The sequence below is a fragment of the Balaenoptera ricei genome, chromosome 3 (assembly GCF_028023285.1).
Source record: "Balaenoptera ricei isolate mBalRic1 chromosome 3, mBalRic1.hap2, whole genome shotgun sequence".
In the NCBI taxonomy this organism is placed as follows: Eukaryota; Metazoa; Chordata; class Mammalia; order Artiodactyla; family Balaenopteridae; genus Balaenoptera; species Balaenoptera ricei.
In genome coordinates, this window is record NC_082641.1 from 61,214,811 (window position 1) to 61,233,290 (window position 18,480).

The 18,480-nt window shown below is 42.6% G+C and overlaps 1 protein-coding gene across 3 annotated transcripts in view; it reads left to right on the top strand.

Moving 5' to 3' along the window:
- The window catches only part of PDE8B (phosphodiesterase 8B), a 383,095-nt gene that overhangs the window by 8,011 nt on the left and 356,604 nt on the right, over nt 1–18,480 (top strand). For 2 of the 3 annotated variants that reach the window (XM_059916606.1, XM_059916610.1), the window contains exon 2: nt 143–209. The exons of the other annotated variant lie outside the window; for it this stretch is intronic. The gene's annotated coding sequence lies outside the window, so the exon portion shown is untranslated. The remainder of the gene's footprint in view (nt 1–142; nt 210–18,480) is intronic. 3 annotated transcript variants of the gene reach the window in all.

Here is an 18,480-nt window from a genome sequence, read left to right on the forward strand (position 1 = left end):
GTTTGCCCAGGTTTAAAAAAAAAAATGATGCAGTAGTTTAGTGATTTTTAAAAATGGAATTACTGTTTTATATCTTTATAGTAACCTTCCAAGACCTGGATTCCTGGGCTTGAGTCTCTGAGTGTAATTTTCATCCTTTCAGGTTCAAGGTGTGTGATGGCACAAGTCGTTAGAAGAAATCCCCTGAATCAAGGTCTGGACAGATAAAGGTAGGGCTCATTGGTGTTCACTAAAATCTTAGTAACACTAGCATGGTGTATCAGTCAGCTTTTGGTGGATTATGCTTAGATAACAAACAACCCCTACAACTCAGTAATTTACAAAAACAAAGATTCATTTCTCAAGCAAATTACATCTGCTGCAGGCAGCTTTGGCTCTACTCCACTGGTGTCCTGGCTTGCAGGCTCCAGGTTGAAAGACCAACTTTTTGGGGACACGCTCACTGTGTGCTGGACCCAACCTTGAGGGAGGAGGAGTACTGATTTGTAGTGTTTGCTATTTCCATGATGGAAATACTCCCACCATGGCGGATTTCAGGCTACAAACAGTTTAACAAGAGGCTTGCCAAGTTTCTTGAAATGTAATAATCAGCTCTTATAAACCACTGGCACATGCTGCTCTTAAAACTGAAAACAGCTCACATTCTGCATGCTTCAGTTCTGCTCACCTCAGTTTTGCTTACATTCTATTGACCAAAGCAAGTAACATGACAGGGCCTATCAGTGGGGCCAGAAAGTATATTCCTCTTATAAGGAAGTCTTGCCAGTCACATGACAATGGGCAGAGATTGTATAATCCTTTTAAAAGAAGTTGAGTAAATAACTGGTTAGAATAATACAATCTGCCTTACATACTTTGGTTTAAGTAATTTCTTTTTGAAAACCTCATTCTTTCTATAAACCAGAGTTTCACAGTCTATTAATAGGGTTTCTCCTTACCATTCCAAGAATGGTTTCAGAAGAAGAAACCGGTTGGATGTCTTCAAAGGGATAGCTTTGCAATGTGAAGATTAAGTATTAGGTTACTACTTTTCTCCCAAAAGATGTCCATACTTATAGCTGAGGACATCTGATTAAAAGTACGTAGTATAAATGCATCAGATTAAAGCCATCTCTTATTCATGGTTTAATTCAAAAACAAAATTTTAAAGTTTATTGTACCTGACAATCCTTTTAACAAGAGGCTTTAACACTTTGAGTACCTTAAAAATCCATTTAGCCTTAAACTGACCGTGTAATGAGACACATGGTATTTTTGTTAGTTCTAGTTAGTGCTATTTGTACCCAAAGCACTATCCTATACCTGAGTAAGAGTCTTAATTCAAGACACCATTCCTGCCCTCAAGAAGATTACACTCCAGTGAGACAGTAAGACAAATGCAACTCCAGGAAGAAAGTGAAAAATGTTGTAAGAGGAAACCTTCATGTGCCACACTAAACGGAGAACAGCTACATCTTCTTGAAAGTGGCAGCATTTAACCAAGATCTAAAAAAGGGTAGAATTTGGACTCCTGGAATTATGTTTATTATGCTCACAAGATGTGTTTTGGATTTATTTTTAAAGTCCAGAGAAAAGGAGCCTGTCTTTTTTCTGTGTTTAAGTCAATGCTTAAACTTTCCTATAATCTGAAATCTTTCTTGTAGTTTTAAATTAAATTTTAAATCAAATTATAAAATATATCTAAAATATCTAATAACTCTTCTCCTTTGCCCCACACTCTTTGTTCAAATTTCAGCAAGAAAAACACTCTTTAATTCTTATTTTGGTGGTAGCAATTCCCTTAACTTTCATCATGCTGATAACAATAAATAAATAAGAGGATCTCATTTCTGTCTTCTGCCATGGAAGTTGGCAAAGCATAAGGACTTACATTTCACTGATAATGCAGAATATTTACTGTCCAGATTCTTGCCAGAGATCATAGCCTTGAATCTGTTGTCTAATCCTTATCAAAAACCCAGTTTGAGAAAATTACTTATGGAGGTTGCCTCAAAGACATGAAGTTATAGAGCTGTGTATGTGGACCACACTCTTTTGGTACAATACATCCTTCCTATATGTGCTTTTGGTCTGTATTTTTTTCTTGGATGTTTTTGTCTGGTTTTGGTGTCAGAGTAATACAGCGTTTTATAAAATGAGTTGAGAAATATTCCTTCCTCTTTTATTTTTTGGAAGATTTTGTGACTAATTTGTATTAATTCTTCTTTAAATGCTTGTTGGAATTCAACAGAGAAGCCATCTGACCTGAGTTTTTCTTTATGGGTAGTGTTTTAGATTACTAGTTCGATTTCTTCATTGGTTCTAGGTCTTTTAGATTTCAGTTCCTACTTGAGGCAGTTTTGGTAGTTTGTATCTTTCTAGGAATTTGTCCATTTCATCCAAGTTATCTAATATGTTGGTGTACAGTTGTGCATAGTATTCCTTTTTAATTTCTGTAAGGTTGGTAGTAATGTCTCCTCTTTCAGTTCTGGTTCCTATATGTGCTTCTAATGAACTTTCCATTGGGGTCATGCCATCTGCCTTCAGTGAGGTAGTTTGTAGGACATAGCTACATAAAATTCATTATCACGATCAGTATCAATGTCATCGACTACAGTTGTCCACTGTATCCCACAGTGTTTCTTCTGTAGGACCCAGAGAGAAGACCATTCTCTGATCTCTCATGTCATGGAAAGCTCTGCATTCCATGAACAAATGGAACCTTTGAATCCTGTGGGTACTGTGGTTCATTTATTGGACTGTTTGCTTATTTCAGCTGCTAGGTGGCTGAGTCAAATATGGGATGCCTACGCTATTAGTTTCCTAGGGCTGCTGTAACAGGGTACCACAAACTAAGTGGCTTAAAACAAGAGAAATTTATTCTCTTACAGTTCCGGAGGTTAGAAGTCTGAAATCAAGGTGCCAGCTGGACCATCTGCCTCTGAAACCTGTAGGGGAGATTCCTTCCTTGCCTTTCCCTACCTTCTAGTGGTGGCCAGTAATCCTTGGTTTACAGTTTCATCACTCCAATCTCTGCCTTTGTTGTGGCATTCTCCTTGTGTGTGTGTGTGTGTCCAATCTTCCCTCTTACAAGGACACCAGGATGGAGCTTGGATTAAGCTCTATCCTAATGACCTCAACTTAACTTGATTATATCTGCAAAAACCCTATTTCCAAATAAGGTCACATTCAGAGGTACCCTGGGTTAGGACTTTAACATATCTTTTTTTGCAGGGGGGACACAATTCAACTCATAACACTCACCTACCAGTTCCATATGGTAAACTTTTCTATGTGCTAACCTTTTATTTTCCTACCTTTATTTTCCTTTTGTCCCAATTCCCTGAATTACTTAGTTTTTCCTTAATTATATGCATCTTTGGCAGTGTCTGAAGGAAAGAAGGCAGAAAGGAAGGGGGGAAGGAGGGAAGAAAAGGGAAAAGAGAGAAAGGGAAGGAGGAAGAAAAGTTTGCCCCCCAAAATCAGACAGAGTTGCAGGAATGGAGAGTGAGGGTGGGGAAGACTGGCTGGAAAAGTGTTTTTGCTGTATGGGCTTTGTCAGAGCCTCAGAATTATTCTTTTGGTGAGGATGAGAGCCGTGATTAGCAGCTATCTGTAGCTTAGCTGACTTAGAGAAAAATTAGAAGGTAGTTTGAGGAGCTGAGGATTAGGGAAAGAAGGGTATGATATAGCTACTTTTAATGCTGACATTAGTAGACACAATATGGATCCAGGTTTTGTGGTGCTTGAAAGCTTATACAGTGTTTTGTTGTTGTTTTTTTGTTTTTTTTGGTTGTGCCAGGTCTTTGTTGTGGCTCGCCGGCTCCTTAGTTGTGGCATGCGAACTCTTAGTTGCAGCATGTGGGATCTAGTTCCCTGACCAGGGATTGAACCCGGGCCCCCTGCATTGGGAGTGCGGAGTCTTAACCACTGCACCACCAGGGAAGTCCCCAGAAAGCTTATATGGTGTTGAGGACCCATGTATTCTAGCTACCGGGGACATAGACCCATTAAATCATTTATTTAATGTATACAATTTACCCTGGACGACAGCATCCCATCCCTATAAGATACAAATGGCACCTTAGCTGAAACTTTAATAGGCTATTCTAATGGTCTGTCAGGCTAGCTGCTTCTGGATGTGTATGTTTTACAGGGTCAGCCAAAGCTACTGAATAAACCATTTTCCCTTTCATCTGTTCCTCATCTTAATCCATCACAGTTGAGGATCCTAATCCTAACGCCACAGCACACCAAGGGTTCTCATCGCTCCACCTACCACTAGAAATGAGATCCTCGTTACCATCTGATGGGTAAATAATCCAGTTCCAGAATCCCATCCTGAGGTTTGGAGGTTCACAGGTTTTAAGCTTCTGCTTTCTAGCACCACTCTGGTTTTTAGCTTGTGTTCCCTTAAATGCAGTAACTAAGACAAAAACTATGACGCAAGTAGCTTGAGAGGTAATCACAGGAGGTAGGATGGGGGAGCAGGGAGAGTAATGCACACCAAAATAAAGAAGCTTTATTTTTTTTTAACTCTAAATAATTGTGTGCCTTTCAAATAATGTCTTCATTTTATATTTATAGTCAAGATTGTAACAAAAGTTATCCCCACGTGATGAACTGTTTTCAATCCTCACCTTTAGGCTTTTTCAGACTCAACTTCATTTTTGTAACTTTATCATTTTCTGTCATTTAATGTGTTACTATAGACTTTGTTTATTTTGTTGGTTGGCTTTTGGCTTGGAGTCTTAGGAAGTTTTTTAAACTTACTTTTGAAACTTGACACTTTCACTACAATTATATATAAGTGCAAGTCTCTTTTTGTTTGAAACATAGTGAGCTAAGCTTGGGGTTTATCCTGGAGGTAGTTTTAAGCAAGAGAGTTACACAGTAAGATTTCTATTTTAAGTATACCACTTCAGGGAAGGCTCTGGGATGTGCGGGAAAAAAACAGACTAGAGACAGGTAGACCAATATTGCAATATTGTGGGCCAAAACCAAGATATTTTTAAGATTCAACCAATTCAATATGTAGCAGAAAATAATAAGCAAGAGAATGGGTGGATGACGGAATTGGTACATGTAACTGCAGTGTGGTTTGTGGTTCCATGTCTCCCTGCTGTCTTTTCCTGGCCTTGGTGTGCTTGAGGTGCCTGGGTTGCTGCTCAGAGGGCGGCATCTCTGTGGTACCCACCTCTAGAGAGTAGTGTTCCCCCGGTGACCTCTTCCAGGTCACTGGGATGAGAGGGAGACACTGGTAGCAGAAAAAAATGGCTCTCTTCCTATGGAAATTCTCAGATGGGCCTTAGAAATTGATTTCTATTTCTCAGAACTATTAGGAAGAAATAATAGAAGGACTTACCTCAGAATTTCCACCCCTTTTCAGAATCCATTAATCCACCATCCTGTATTTTGTTGTGGTTTGTGTACATCCATTCGCCATAAACTACTGCATGCCTCCGACTGTGGGTGGCTTGCAGTATCCAGGTAGGACCCACTGGCTGCCATTTCACATTTTCCTTCTCCCAGGGCTGTAAAATGCCTTGTAAAGACCCACAGTGCACTTTCTGGCTGCCTTCCCTTAGCCCCACGTTTGCAATTTCTGTTAACATACAGTTGAATGGACAGTCGGAATCAAGCCTACATGCTGTGGGACACGCTAAGGAATGTTAATGTCTTAAAGTAGGGAATACTGTTTTTTTTTTTAACTGCCACATCTTAAAGGGAAGAAGGGCAGGGGGACAGAAAAGGCAAAGCAGTATGAGTGAGAGCAGTGAAGGCCTTCTTGTTCTTACCCACCAGGGTCCCCAGCGGGGGCTTGTGCTTGGAAAGCAGACCCGGCAGGAGGAGCCATGGTAGGTGGGCGGCGCCCCTGCACAGACAGCCTTGTCGGGGTGCGGCTGCATTGGACACTTTGCTCAAAGTGCTGGCGGGGCTGGGGCGTCGGGGGTGGTGTCCACACTGCTTGTTTGAAGGCCTGGTGTGACTGTTAGGGTGAGCATCTGGACGCTTATCTCCCCAGGGGTCCGTGTCCCCTGCCGTGGTCAAGGTTGATGTGACCTGACCCTGGTGGTCAGACATTCCACACAAGTTTCAGAAGTTCTTACTAGCTTCTTCTGCCAAAGGAAAAAAGACAAACTTGCACAGAAGAGCTGGTTTGGCTATTCTCTGAGATAATTAAAAAGAATAACAACAACAACAAAACAGTTTTGATTTTCTTTTGTGTCTTATTCTGCAATAGGAGAAAAGGAAACCATTGTATGTGTGGCTTGTGGATACAAACAGAAGTCAGATTCACAGATCTAGAGTTCGGCATCTTGTCCTCAGAGAAGCCAGGTCATTATGCTGTGGCCCTTCGGCTTTTCCTGGGTTGGCTTGGGATGATCCAGGCTGCCTGGATTTGTGAGTGATTTAATTAATTCAAAACCTCCCTCTCTTCCCAACCACACGTCATTCTCATTTCTCAAGTCACCACTTTTATGAAGACTTCTTAGACTATACGATGTGGAAGTGCATGATACAAACATGGAGGACAGGGGAAATTTAGATGAGAGAGATCCTAGAAGCTAGCCTTGCCTTCACAGGTCACCTGTAATGATCTCAGCGGCAGAAATCAGATCTCATATTTTATGCATTCCCCCCATATAGCTTAGCACAGTGCTGGGCAAATAGTAGGTCTCAGTATATACGCGGAGGGATTGAAAATGCAGAATATGTACTATGCCACTTATATGAGGTATTTAGAGTAGTCAGATTCATAAAGACAGAAAGTAGAAGGGTGGGTGCCGGGACTGGGGGGAAGGAGGGGAATGGGGAGTTAGCATTTCATGGGTACAGAGTTCCAGTTTGGGAAGATGAAACGTTCTGGCGCTGGATGGTGGTGGCCACACAGCAGTGTGAGTGTACTTAACGCCAGTGCCCTGGCCACTTTAAAAGGGTTAAAATAGTAAATTTTATGGGCTTCCCTGGTGGCACGGTGGTTGAGGATCTGCCTGCCAATGCAGAGGACACGGGTTCGAGCCCCGGTCTGGGAAGATCCCACATGCCGCGGAGCAGCTAGGCCCGTGAGCCACAACTACTGAGCCTGCGCGTCTGGAGCCTGTGCTCCGCAACAAGAGAGGCCGCGATAGTGAGAGGCCTGCGCACCGCGATGAAGAGAGGCCCCCGCTTGCCGTAACTGGAGAAAGCCCTCGCACAGAAACGAAGACCCAACATAGCAATCAATCAATCAATCAATAAATCTTTAAAAAAAAAATAGTAAATTTTATGTATATTTTACCACAATAGAAAGTATATTTTTTTAAAAGGCGCATACCGTAGAAATCGGAGGGTCTTCCCTCATTCTACCTTCAGCTGCCCCACCTCGTGCGGGTGTGCAGAATCAATATCTGGGTGTGAATGAAATCTCCAGTTTGATGGGCATGCTGGGCAGGCTTCAGATACTGGGCTCAGCTTCCCACTTGCTAGCCCCATTGTTTTAAAAAAAACAGGAACGTTTGCATCAGGCTTTTAGTCTAGATTTGTCTTTGTAGTTCATGCCTTCACGAGAATGGTTAGGAAGGGGTCCAGATGCCGACCAATGTTAACCAGTGTTAGTTTTGCCCTCAGAGTAATGGGAAAAGGCAAGTGACGGTTTGACTGTGGGCATGTTACCTAAGATCTAAAAAACTTGAACCTGTAAAATGGGGATAATAGTCATATTTTCTTCCACTGGGTTGTTATGAGGATTAAATGAGATGAGTTACATGAGATACCCAGGACCTGTCTATAAATGGCATCAGGGAATTCTTTGATTTTGTGACTTCAGCGTGGCTTTGAGCAGAATCCAAGTGGACTACAGGTCCCCCGTAGACCAACAGTGCCTCGTCTAGGACGTGCGATCCCTCTTGTAACAAATCCCTGGAAGGTACCGGCTTGCTGCCTGGAGGAGCAACCGGACCAGAGAGTTAGAGGCCTAAAGACTCTTTCTTGCAGACTGACTTCCCCACTCAGCCAGACACTGTGCTAGCAGCTCCTGGGCTCACGTGTCCTCAGTCGTGCTCTCTTTCTTTCGTTTAAATTAAAAAGATCTGGGGCTTCCCTGGTGGTGCAGTGGTTAAGAATCCGCCTGCCAGTGCCGGGGACATGGGTTCGATCCCTGGTCCAGGAAAATCCCACATGCGACGGAGCAGCTAAGCCCATGTGCCACAACTACTGAGCCTGCGCTCTAGAGCCCGCGAGTCACAACTATGAGCCCGTGAGCCACAACTACTGAAGCCCGTGCGCCTAGAGCCCATGCTCTGCAACGAGAAGCCACCACAATGAGAAGCCCGTGCACCGCAACGAAGAGTAGCCCCTGCTCACTGCAACTAGAGAAAGCCTGTGCACAGCAACGAAGACCCAACACAGCCAAAAATAAATAAATAAATTAAATAAGTAAATTAAAAATTAATTAATTAATTAATTTAAAAGATCTTGGGAAAGGACTCAGCGAGACCCAGCCTTGGCTGGCCTTCTCACCTGCTTGGTCAGGTGAGACCAGATTTGGCCACTCTCACTTGGCCAGAGGTTGGAGTAGGGGGGCAGTTTTCAGTGAAGAGAATTTCTGCCTCCTGGAAAAAAGGAGTGTTGGGCAAAGAGAAACAAGGAGTCCACTGCACACAGTATTTCCTGCTCTGGACTAGCTGAAGAAAATCAGCCATGGGCCCCACCCTCAGGGGTCCTGTTCTATAGTAACTAATGACCTATATGTCATGGTGGCCTGTTTTCAAAGAACAGTTGCCTTCGGTTTCTTCCTAGGGAGTTGAGCACATTGATCTTAAGGTTTTTCAAGTTGGCATCTGAACTTATTTGACCTTGGTTTGATATGGGGGGAACTTCAGGTTGCAAAGATGAAATTGAAAAAATAAAAAATGCTTAATGAAAATACTTGAAATAAACTCAAGGCCACATTAACATTCAGTCTGCACTTCCAAACAGAAGCTATTTTTACATTCCTATTTACTAGTATGATATACTGTGGTTATTTTTCCCCATGACTCAATAAGATGGGATAATTTCCCCCTTTCTTCAAATAGTTCTCAGTTTGAATGTGACACAGAGTTCCCATTTTCCCCATAAATCGCATATTTATAGCACATGGGAATAGCCAGAATGCTATGCATCTCTTAAAAGTACTTCTGTACTTGAATTACAGAGAAAATGACTCAATAGGATTCTGAACTTTGGGCACTCGATGGAGCTGGAGCAGAGAGGCGAACAGCACTGTGTGTTCTGGGCCGAGGTCCTATTTGTTCTGAACACCATCCTTGAGCCTGCCCCTGACTGTGTGCGCTTCGGGCAGGGTGCTGGGGGGAGGCTGGCAGAGCGGTCAGGAACAGAGCTGGTTCACGAGCGGAGGCTGTGGACGTGAACACAGGCTAGACTTCATGGGCTTGGCTTCAGCTGTGCCCCGTACTAGCTGGGACAGCTCAGGGCAGTTTCTTAGCCTCTCTGCCGCTTTTGCTTTTTCCTCTCTGAACTGGCCTAACAGAAGGAGTGACACCTGGGGTTCTGGTAAGAATTTGACTGACACGTGTAAAACTCTTCCCATAGTGTTTGGCATGGAGTGAGCCATCAGTACATGATGGTTACTGTTCCTGAGGGAGGTACAAAGCAGGGCAAAGGTGTCTCTGTCCCTTGCACTCTTCTTCCCCTTCCAGTGTACTCCTTTGGAAGCCTGGTGGCCCCTCCCGAGACTAGATGAGCTCTCTACGTGGGTAGGGGTGCCTTTCATACCCCTCAGAAAGCCAAGTGGGATCTGAGAGGGGGACGGGACACAGAATAGGCCCTTCCAAGCCCACCTCCGGTCCAGGCATCCCATTGGCCTTTGGGGCTGGTCCTCTCCATCACGTGAGAGACCGCATGATGGCCTGGAGCCAAGTGCATATTTGTCTGGAGGGTCCTCGGTGTAGCAGATGCCCCCTTTATAACCCTGCACTCTAGGTGACAATGGGCAGCTAGTTGAGCATTTAGGAACTTGTTTCTTATTGGGTGTTTTTGGTTTGTTTGTTTGTTTGTTTGGGGTTTTTTTGACTGTACCGTGCGGCACATGAGATGTTAGTTCCCTGACCAGGGATTGAACCTGTGCCCCCTGCAGTGGAAGTGCCAAGTGTTAACCACTGGACAGCCAGGGAAGTCCCTACTGTTGTTTTTTAAAATGAGTTTTACTTATTTATTTATTTTGCAATTTTTTTATTTTTATTTTTATTTATTTTTGGCTGCATTGGGTCTTCGTTGCTGTGCGAGGGTTTTCTCTAGTTGCCGCGAGCGGGGACTACTCTTCGTTGCGGTGCGCGGGCTTCTCATTGTGGTGGCTTCTCTTGTTGTAGAGCATGAGCTCTAGGCGCACGGGCTTCAGTAGTCGTGGCATGCAGGCTCAGTAGTTGTGGCTTGCAGGCTTTAGAGCACAGGCTCAGTAGTTGTGGCGCACGGGCTTAGTTGCTTCACGGCATGTGGGATCTTCCCGGACCAGGGCTCGAACCTGTGTCCCCTGCATTGGCAGGAGGATTCTTAACCACTGTGCCACCAGGGAAGCCCTAAAATGAGTTTTATAGTAGAATTTATATACAACAAAATGCTTCCATTTTAAGTGTAAAGTTTGGTGGGTTTTGAAAAATGTACACAGCCATGTAAGCACCACCTCAATCCACATACAGCATATTTCCATACCCGCCCCCATGTTCCCTTATATCCTGTTCAATTAGTCTCCCCTTCTTCTCACCCCCAGGCAACTGCTGATCTGCTTTCTGTCACTGTAGAAAATTTGTATTTTCTAGAATTTCATATAAATGTATTAACATCTTTCATTCATCATAGTGCTTTGGAGATTGATCCATGTTGTTGTAGTGTATCCTTGGATTCTTCCTTTTTATTGATGAGTTTTATTCCATTATGTAGATATACCACAATTTGTTTATCCATTCCCCTGGTGATGGACATTTGGTTGTTTCTGGTTTAGGGGTATTGTATATATTTTTGAAAGCTGCTCTGAACATTTGTGTACAAGTCTTTGTGTGGATATATGTCTTAATTTCTTTTGGATAAATACCAGGAGTGGAATTACTGGGCAATATGGTAAACATATGTTTAAATTTATGAGAAACTGCCGAAATGTTTTCCAACGTAGCAGTAGTGTTTTTTTGTTTTTTTTTTTTTATGGAAGGGGATTTTCTTATTTTATTTTATTTATTTATTTATTTATTTATTTATTTATGGCTGTGTTGGGTCTTCGTTTCTGTGCGAGGGCTTTCTCTAGTTGCGGCAAGTGGGGGCCACTCTTCATCGCGGTGCATGAGCCTCTCATTATCGCGGCCTCTCTTGTTGCAGAGCACAGGCTCCAGGCGCACAGGCTCAGTAGTTGTGGCTCACGGGCCCAGCTGCTCCGCGGCATGTGGGATCTTCCCAGACCAGAGATTGAACCCGTGTCCTCTGCATTGGCAGGCAGATCCTCAACCACTGCGCCACCAGGGAAGCCCAGCAGTAGTGTTTTACACTATCAGCAATGTCACTGACACTTGGTATTGTCTGTCTCTTTTACTTTGGTCATTCTAGTGGCTGTGAAGTGGTATCTTATTTTGGTTTTAATCTGCATTTTCCTAATGGTTAATGATGTTGAGGTCTTTCCATGTGCTTATTAGTCATTCATATATCTTCTTTTGTGGTGTCTTTTCAAATATTTTGCCTATATTTAGTTGGTTTCTGTCTACACAGTTGAATTATATTCATTCTTAATATATTCTGCATATAATTCCTTTGTGAGGTATATATATTGCAAATATTTCCTCCTATTCTGTAGCTTTATTTTCATTTTCCTAATAGTGTTTTTCGATGAGCAAAAGTATTAATTTTGAGAAAGCCCCATATTCCAATTATGTCTCTAATTGTTTGTGATTTTTATGCCCTAAGAAATATTGGTCTATACCAAAGTTACAAAGATTTTCTTTTAGGTTTTCTTCTAGGAGTTTATAGTTTTCAATTTCATATGTTGTCTGTTATACATTTTGAGTTGATTATTGAGTATGCTGTGAGGTAAGGGTCAATACTTGTAATTTTTGCAGCATCTCTTTCCCCATTGAAATGCCTTGGCAACTTAGCTGAAAATCACTTGACTATACATTTGTGGGTCTCTTTCTGGACTCTCTGTTCCATTGGTCTACATGTTTCACTATCATACTGTCTTGATTACTATATTTTATAGAAAGTCTTGAAATTGCTTTGGTTATTCTAGGTCGTTTTCATTTCCATAAAAAGTTTAGAATCAGCTCATCAAGTTCTAAACAAAAAATCTTCTGGAATTTTGATTGAGATTGAGTTCAATCCATGAATCAACTTGGGAGAGAATTGCCATCTTTTTTTTTTTTTAATAAATTTATTTATTTATTTTTGTCTGCTTTGGGTCTTCGTTGCTGATCGTGGGCTTTCTTTAGCTGCGGTGCGCAGGCTTCTCACTGCAGTGGCTTCTCTTGTTGTGCAGCACGGGCTCTGGGCACCCTGGCTTCAGTAGTTGTGGCTCATGGGCTTAGTTGCTCCACGGCCTGTGGGATCTTCCCAGACCAGGGCTCGAACCCGTGATCCCTGCATTGGCAGGCGGATTCTTAACCACTGTGCCACCAGGGAAGCCCGAGAATTTCCATCTTTTTTCTTTTTTAAAATTTATTTATTTTATTTATTTATTTTTGGCTGTGTTGGGTCTTTGTTGCTGCACATGGGCTTTCTCTAGTTGTGGTGAGTGGGGGCTACTTTGCGGTGCGCGGGCTTCTCATTGCGGTGGCTTCTCTTGTTGTGGAGCACGGATGCTAGGCTCACGGGCTCAGTAGTTGTGGCACACGGGCTTAGTTGCTTCACGGCCTGTGAGATCTTCCCGGACCAGGGCTCGAACCTGTGTCGCCTGCATTGGCAGGTGGATTCTTAACCACTGCGCCACCAGGGAAGCCCCCAAGAATTTCCATCTTAATAGTACTGAATCTTCAGATCCATGAACATGATATATGTATCTGTTAATTTAGGTCTTACTTAATTTTTTTAGCAATGTTTTATAATTTCAGTGTATAGGTTTTGCACATACTTTGTTAAATTTACTCCAAAGTATATCATGTTTTTTGATGGTGTTGTAAATGTAAGTGTATTTTAAATTTCATTTTCCAAATGTTCATTGCTGGTATATAGAACTATAATCAAGTTTGTATATTGACCTTGTATCCTATGACCTTGATAAGTTCAATATACTGGTTTTAGTAGCTCTGTGTGTGTGTGTGTGTGTGTGTGTGTGTGTGTATGTGTAGATTCCTTAGGATTTTCTAACACAATAATGTTATCTGTGAAGAAAGATAGTTTTATTTTTTTCCTGTCCAATATTTATGCCTTTTCTTTCACTTCTGAGCCTTTTTTTTTTTTTGGCAATTGTTAGAACTTCCAGTTCAGTGTTGCATAGAAGTGATGAAAGAGGGCATCCTTGCGTGTTCACTATCTTAGGGGGAAGTATTCAGTCTGTCACCAGGAAGCCATGATGTTAGCTGTAGGTTCTTTGTAGATGCCCTAAAATTTAGTCTGCTTTTAATTATTACCATGTTCTGGCAATTCTAAACATGTCAATGAAAAAACAGTGTCCCCCAAATATTATTTGTTAAAGTTCCAAACAATTGCTGAGTTACTACTGTTGGGTTTTATTAATATATGTGTATCTTAGAATTCGCACATTTATATTGATTATCCATTAGTAGTTGCATTTTATGTGGAAGTGAAGAGAATCCCTAGTCATAAGTTGCCCTCCTGTTCCCTCTGCACACACTGTGACTTGGCTGCGTACATTCTTTGGAGAAAACGTTTGTAACAGATTGAAATCGTTCCAGCTTGCCTCAGGTACAGTGTGCCTCCAGCCCCTGGGATGAACATATTCCTGTGTTTAACACAGTAGAGTCCAAATGAACAGTTACAGCACAATGAATGCAAAGATGAAGAAGCAGAACTTTACGTACCTCAATTCTGGGGTCTATGTGACTACTAGAGTTTTTACTTACGCTTAAAATTTAAAACAGTTGAAACCATGAGGTGTAATATTGATATTTTTGTTTGGTAGGGGCAAATTTTAATTCATACATGAACTTTTTTTCTGATTTGAGTAATATCCTTAAAAATTGAAGTTTATTCATCTTAATTGCTCTTGTTGTTTAACTGTAATATTCGTTTTTGTGGCGGACCAATATGTAGGTCTAAGTTTTTTTCCTTTTAAAAATACATTAATGGAGAGGGGGAAAAAAAGTCAGTCATTATGTTTGCATGTTTGTACTGTATTACCTTACTTTTTATTTCTTACTTTTTGTTTTGCTGGCAACGTTACATGCACCAAGTTCAATAAAAGAGATCTTTTATTGCCAGCAGCTTTTTTCTGGTCGTCACTATTGTTCATTTCAGTTCGTGATTATCCAGGGCAGGAAATTTAGTACTCTAGAGGAGCGTGCTAGCTCCAGCCCTGGTTGCGTGGAGCCTGGGCGGGGCCAGCCCCACGCAGTTGTCACCTCACACCCCACCCCACCGAGCACACAGTGTGCTTTGGTTGGTTGGTTGCTTGTGATTTGTCTTCTGGGGAGCATTGTGAGTTTTGCTCTGAGGCAGGGGCACAGATAAGACAGATAGATTAATGATTAAAAGACATGAAGTAATTTTGTAAAGTTCTAGTGGAAAACCCTGGCCTAAGTGTCAGGCCTCTCTGCCCTGTCACCGCGTCATCTGCTTTTCACCTCTCTGGGGTTGAATGAGGCAATCTCAGTGATTTCTTCTGGTTCTGAAATTCAATGACTCTCTTGTCTCGTTATAAAATATAAGGGGTTATTATTACTGTTGTTGTTTGTATCAGTGGACAAAGAAGAGGCCCTGGAGACTTTGACCAGTGGGGAGGGAAGGACAACAAGGCAGTTAAGTATTTAAACATTTTCTAAAGGCAAACTAAGAGTCTTGTCCTCAGCCATTTCAGTGATGCTCACTCCTATCATGATGGTGACCTTGCACCTCATTCCCAGGGCTGCGGGGCCTTTATTAAGTTAGATTGCAGAGGGTAGACAGGTAGTGGCTAACTCATGATGCGTCTGCCCTTGGGGCTTCTCTTGGATGCTTAGCTGAAACCCACTTCTGCCTGGAAATTTTCTGTGGACTCAGACAGCAGAGGCAGAGACTGTTCCGTCCCTGACAGAGGCAGATCCAATACCAGAGGTCAGAGCCTCTCCAAAGGTGCTCATGGATCACCGACGTCCAGATCACTTGGAGTGCTTCCAGTCTCACAGAATCAGAATCTAAGATCAGGGTCCAGGAATCTGCTCATAAACTGTTTGCCAGTATATATAAGGCATTCTGAGGATTGAGCATCGTTCATATAGGAGGGTGGCCAAGAGAGTGAAGATTTGAAAATGGTTTTCAAAGTTGATACAGTAGAAATGAATTACTAAACATATTTTACTGCCTTTGTTGTTTCACAATATCTTTTAATTATTAAATAACCAGTGTTTTTGTCCTTCAAGCTCGTCATTCTGCAAAATCAAGAGATGTCATTTTAAGTAGTGTCAAGTACTGTAAGATAAAATGATATGACTGATAACGACAAATTGTAAGGTGACATTCATTACATGGAATCCTTAGCCTGAATGAAAGGTTAGGGAAACTATAGGTGTCTAATGAGAAAGTCAAGTTTAATTAATTGTACTCTGATGAATAGATTTGCATTGGGATTTGCCACCTGAGCTCAATAGCTAATTACAAGGACTGCCAATGAATAGTAGGTAATCTGCACACCCAGTTTCATGTTGGAGATGTCACAATTGCCGTTTGTTGAAGGACAGCAAGCCGAGGGAATGGATACCAACTGAAACTTTCTAGGGGCATCCTGAGATGGTGCTCTTAGAGAATGGACCCCGGTTGTTACCCACAGACGAAGGTAGAATCAGTAGTTTCAAAGGCCGTGCTGTGTACCTGGTTGCCTTTGAATCGTGGAGGCAACAGGGACTGCAAGATGGCCTCTAGTTGACCCCCTTCTACTAGCCATAACACATCCAATTATTTCAGACAATACCGTCTCCCCCTGCTCTTCCAATTCTATCTCCCATTCAGGCAGCGTTCCTGTAATTTACCACATCAAGAGCATTTGACAGGATTCAACACCCATTCATCATAGAAGTTCTCAGCCGTCTTGGAACAGAAGAGAACTCCCTTAACCTAAAAAAGGGGATCAACAACAAGAACAAACTCAGCTAACATTGCACTGAATGGTGCAGGACTGAATGCTTTTCCCTTAATACTGAGAAAATCACTTTGGCTGCAGAGTAAAGAATGGATTGTAGAGAGATGGACAAAAGTCAAGGATTTAATGGCATCTAGGAGGTTATTGCAGTAGTTCAGGCAAAGATAAAAGTTAGACTTGGGTGGCAGCAAGAGAAATGAAAGATGTTTGAGAGGTAAAATGGGGCTTATTCGCAGACTTGCCCAGTAAGGGAGTGTTGTTCTAAGGGTAACTCAGCTGGATGGATGGGGCTGCTACTCATTGAGCAGGGAAATCAAGAAGGTGGGAAATGTCCATTTTCTTCTGCAGAGACCCCCACCCTCTATACCCCAAAGTCAATTAGAAGGGTCTGATATCTATAGAAGAGATATGTATGCAGAAGGGAAGCATTTGAAAATATATTAAAATACACAGGCCTCCCTGACTACACATAGGCGTTGAAGGAGAAACACAAGTCTTATGAAATAAACTGTTGAGAAGATGTGCTGATACAGAAATACTGGAGAAGAAGTGAGAATGATATATTTCCAGGTGCTTTATAACAAAGCTCTTTAACATACTATCTAATTTAGGTATCACTAGAGTGAGATAGAATTTTTCTGATACCTGTTTTCGGGTGAGAAATTAGAGTCTCAGATTTATTAAGTGATTTGTCCAACACTAATCAATAGTGAAAGGGTTTTTTTAATCGAAATCTTCAGATTCCAGTGTCCCTGATCTTTTTAATGCTGCGATGAGGTTAATTTCAGCTCTGAAGAGAGCCATCAGAAAGAATTCAGGTCTATACAGTCTGGGGCCTCTCTTATTGGCTGTTTCCCTTTTCTTCCACCAGCTCAATCCTACTTACCCTTCAAGGCTCAGTTCAGATTGTTCAGCTCCCATAAATCTTTCATGCCCATTCCTGCCCACTGATTTCTTCCATATTAAAAAATTTAATTATATTTTACTTCATACAATATATCAAAAGTAGTATTTCAACAGGCAATCAATATAAAAATTGAGGTGTTTTACATTCTGTACTAAGTCTTTGAAGTCCAGTGTGCAGCTCCTCTCTACTTGGACATGTCCATGTCTTCACCTGCTGGCTTCTCGCCTCCATCTCCTCCTCCCTCCTCCACCTGCGCCACTTCCATCACCTCCCCTTCCACTGCTACTGGGAAAATGGTACATTTTCCAGTTGTCACTTCCTCAGCCTGCACCACTGCCACCGCCTGCCGACCCGTGTGCGCCACAGGTCTCTAGAGCCTCTGCACAGCAGGGCCTCGTGGCTCTCCACCCTGAGAGCCGTTTTCCAAGCTGCTGTCAGTTGCCACCCAGGCAGAGGCTACTTCCAGGCCCTCTGTGAGGGGGAAGCCTCTTCCTGCTCTGTTTTGGTGGTTTTATGACTGTGACCCTTATGGACTTGGACCTGGGCAGTGTGGTCACAGCTCGAAGGGTCCCAGGGTGTACCCCCCTCCTCTGGAGCCTGGGGCAGTGACAACGTGTTGGTCCCCAAGCTGCCACCACCTCTGTCCACCATCACCTGTGTCTCCTTGGCTTCCTCAGAGCCTCTGGCGCTGGTGCAGGTCTCCTGGACAGGTCAGAAGTAGTGAGGCTGTGGGTTTGGTTACTCCCAGACTAGCTGGGGGGCTGTAGGGATGTGTACTTTCCTCTTCCATCCTTGGACCTCCCCATGGAACTTGCACTTTGTATCATTCATTGTGCATGTGTGTGTGTGTGTGTGTATGTGTGTGTATTTGCCACATTCTATTTGAACTGTTATTTAAATATGCATCCATTCATTTGTACCTTTATTATTTTATTCAACCAAAACTATTGAATGCATATGTATAGGCACTATTCTAGGTGGTAGTTTTGTATCTAAGTCTAGAATCCTCAGTTAAGCTTGAAGTTTTTTTGTTGTTGCTGTTGTGATGGCAGGAAGACCCAGATCCTGGCGCAGAATATGAGCGTAGTGCTGGCGGAAGGGGAGAGTGGTGGGGACTTCTCTCTCAGCTCTGTTCTCTTGGGCCTGGATGCTGGAGAGTCAGGAGGTGCTTCAGAGTGCTCTGGGTGTTGAGGAAGGATGGTGTCCACCATGTGGAGGCTGATCTGGGTCTTACGTGAAGTTCAGGTGATGAATGAAAGAAGAATTTTATTTTCTAAGCCATTTCTCTGCCTGTTTCTTAGACCAATGTCCTTTGTGTTTGAACTTAGTGTGAATGACCATCTTA